Genomic DNA, 3,669 nt, shown 5'->3' on the forward strand with positions numbered 1-3,669 from the left:
TGATTAATAAATACTGAGGGAACTCAGAGACCGGTGCCAGCGTGGGTCCTCTCTATGCTGAGCGCCAGTCCCCTGGGCCCACTTTTTCTTTCTGTATACTTTGTCTCTGTCTCTCATTTCTTTTCTCAAGTCTCTCGTTCCACCTAACGAGAAACGCCCACAGGTGTAGAGGGGCAGGCCATCCCTTCACAGATCCACAGCTGATACCACACTGAAAGGGGAAAAGCTGGAAGCATTCCCTTTGAAAATCGGTACTAGACAAGGATGCCCTCTCTCACCACTCCTATTCACCATAGTATTGGAAGTTCTGGCCAGAGCAATCAGGCAAAAGAAAGAAGTAAAGGGTATTTGGTCTGGCACGGTGGCTCACACCTGTAATCCCAGCACTTTGGGAGGCCGAGGTGGGTGGATCATGAGGTCATGATCAGCCTGGTCAACCTGGTGAAACCCCATTTTTATGAAAAATCCAAAAAATTAGCCAGGCGTGGTGGTGGGCGCCTGTAATCCCAGCTACTCGGAAGGCTGAGGCAGGAGAATCGCTCGAATCTGAGAGTCAGTGGTTGCAGTGACCCTTGATGTCGCCACTGCACTACAGCCTGGCAACAGAGCGAGACTCTGTCTCAAAAAAAAAGAAAGAAAGAATATGGGGAGGATTGGGGCCATATATCATCTTTACATTCCTAATGTCTACCGTAAAGCGGTGATATATATCCTGAACATATACTTGATGAGTGAAAGAAGAAATACGAAAGTATTTTACACACTGTAAATCAGGGGTCCCCAGATCCCAGGCCATGAACTGGTTGCAGTCCGTGGCCTGTTAGAAACTGGGCCACACAGAAGGAGGTGCACAGCAGGCCAGCAACTGAGGCTTCATCTGTATTTACAGCTGCTCTGCATCACTCATATTCCTGCCTGAGCTCTGCCTTCTGTGAGATCACTGGCAGCATTAGATTCTCATAGGAGCGCAGACCCTATTGTGAACGGCACATGTGAGGGATCTAGGTTGCATGTTCCTTATGAGAACTTAATGCCTGATGATCTGTCACTGTCTCCCATCAGCCCCAGATGGGACTGTCTAGTTACAGAAAAACAAGCTCAGGGCTCCTGCTTATTCTACATTATGGTGAGATGTATCATTATTTCATATAATACTAATACAGTGCACGATAAACGTAATGCCCTTGAATCATCCAGAAACCATCCCCCCATCCCCAGTCCATGGAAAAATTGTCTTTCACAAAACTGATGCAAAAAGATTGGGGACCACTGCTCTAAAGCATTATTTAAATGTAAATTATATAATGAAGACCACTTTACAATAATAGACAGTATGTAGAAATATTTACATTGGCAAGTTATGTTGGTCTTGGGCTGAATGACAATTTCAGTGTCATGAATGGAGCTTCCTATAAACAAGTCATAAGTGAATGGAATTTGTGTACAGTACCCCTCCATCCTTTCTTTGGTTGTTCTCCCTCTGTTTGGTCTAATAGTGTGTCAAGGTGTCTCTGGCCCCACGTTCTGTAAGTAGCCAATACTCTAGAGCTGTTGGATGCTGTTGCAGTAGAATCAGAATGGAGAAGGTTTTTTTTGTTCTTGTTTTTGTTTTTTGTTTGTTTTCGAGATAGAGTTTCGCTCTTGTTTCCCTGGCTACAGTGGAATGGTACACCCTCGGCCCATTGCAACCTCCGCCTCCTGGGTTCAAGCGATTCTCCTGCCTCAGTCACCCGAGTAGGTGGGATTACAGGCACGTGCCACCACACCTGGCCAATTTTGTATTTTTAGTAGAGACGGGGTTTCTCTATGTTGGCCAAGCTGGTCTCGAACTCCTGACCTCAGGTGATCCACTCACCTCAGCCTCCCAAAGTGCTGGGATTACAGGCGTGAGCCACTGCACTCGGCCCCAGATTGGCACTATTATGTCCAGTCGTCTGAGCCAGAACAAAATTCCTATAAAGAACCTGAGTGGTAACCAGCCCACTTTTCCAACTTTGGTATAAAGAACAGAGCCATACTTTTGAATTGGGGTGATGGCTGTTTGGCCAGGAAATAGAGCAAAAAATTGTTCAAGCAGACATTTTTTTTTTTTTGAGATGGAGTTTCATTCTTGTCGCCCAGGCTGGAGCGCAGTGGCGCAATCTCGGCTCACTGCAACCTCCACCTCCCGGGTTCAAACGATTCTCTTGCCTCAACCTCCCGAGTAGCTGGGATTACAGGTGTCCGCCAGCACATCCAGCTATTTTTTTGTTTTTTAGTAGAGATGGGGTTTCATCATGTTGACCAGGCTGGTCTTGAGCTCCTGACCTCAGGTGATCCACCCTCCTCGGCCTCCCAAAGTGCAGGGATTACAGGTGTGAGCCACTGCGCCCGGCCTCAAGCAGGGACTTTCACCAGGTCAGTGCCCAGAACAGGGTAGAAGCGGAAGAATATTTGGTTTTTGTTTGTTTGTTTGTTGTTTGTTTTTTGAGACAGGGTATTGCTCTGTCACCCAGGCGGGAGTGCATTGGTGCAGTCATGGCTCACCGCAGCCTCAACTTCTTGGGCTCAAGCGATCCCCCCACTTGAGCCTTTCGAGTAACTGGGACCACAGGCCTGCACCACTATGCTTGGCTGATTTACTTATTTATTTATTTATTTTGTATGTATAGAGATGGGGTTTCACCATGTTTTCCAGGTTGGTCTCAGACTCCTGGCCTCAAGTGATCCACCTGCCCCAGCCTCCCAAAGTGCTGAGATTACAGGCATTGGCCACCACTCCCCGCCAAGAATCTTTGTTGAGAAACTGAGTAAATATAGGATTCAGGGTTGACATTGACATCTTCTGCAGGTTACAAAAGAAGGATCTGAGGCTCAGAGAGATCACCTGCCCTTGGTCACACAGCAGAGAGAATTGATAAAGGAACCAAAGATGTCTAGACTTCCAGACAGGGATCGTTTCATCACCGTAACTCCTCTGGCCAGAATTTTTCCTGTACGTTTAATTAAATGCAGTATACTTTGGGGAGAAATGAATGCTAATCGCTAACTGAAGACGTTTATTTGCCCAATGAGTTCATGACTCTGCTGCTTCAGGATACTAAGAGATAGCATGGGTAATGCACTTTTGATTTTCATATTAAACTACGAGTCATTTCTGTTTATTTTAGAATTCTTTCCTCATCTGTTGTATGTGGTGGTCACCAGGAATGGGAGCCCCATCACCCACTCAGGAAGTGATGGACTGACTCCCTGTCAATGGATAAAGAAACACTGTTTTCATAAGCGTGGTCATGTGGTTCAAAGAGTGGGTCCTCCACACATGTTCCCAATTAACTGTGGCCATCCCATTCTGCGTCCCTTCCACTCTCCAGTGTACTTTCTAATCCTTCCACAGCCCATAAACAAAAGGGAAGCCCAGCCCAGCCAAAACAAAAGCAGAAAACAGTCAAAGGAAGATGAAAGCATCCTAGAGATTAGTGAGAGACTCCAGATATCCCAGTATCCCAAGGTGACTCCAATTCACAATGGCTGACTGGCCCTGGCTTCTTACCCCAGGGGGCAGTCTCATCTGCACCCAGTACCGCTTCCCACGAGGACCCCAGAGCTCAGTCTCTAGCACCAGACTCTGTGCTTTGATACACACTGCTGGCCATCTTTGCAATACCTTCACCTGAATGTTTTATAGTC

General features: G+C 46.8%; 1 long non-coding RNA gene across 1 annotated transcript; it reads left to right on the forward strand.

Annotated features, from left to right (window-relative positions):
* The first annotated feature begins 2,310 nt into the window (after positions 1-2,310).
* On the forward strand, positions 2,311-3,143 carry LOC116271022. Its single transcript, XR_004179368.1, has 2 exons — positions 2,311-2,397; positions 2,831-3,143. It is a non-coding gene; the product is annotated as an uncharacterized LOC116271022 (long non-coding RNA).
* The last annotated feature ends 526 nt before the right edge of the window (positions 3,144-3,669 follow it).

The sequence above is a fragment of the Papio anubis genome, chromosome 17, assembly GCF_008728515.1.
Source record: "Papio anubis isolate 15944 chromosome 17, Panubis1.0, whole genome shotgun sequence".
NCBI classification, from domain to species: Eukaryota; Metazoa; Chordata; class Mammalia; order Primates; family Cercopithecidae; genus Papio; species Papio anubis.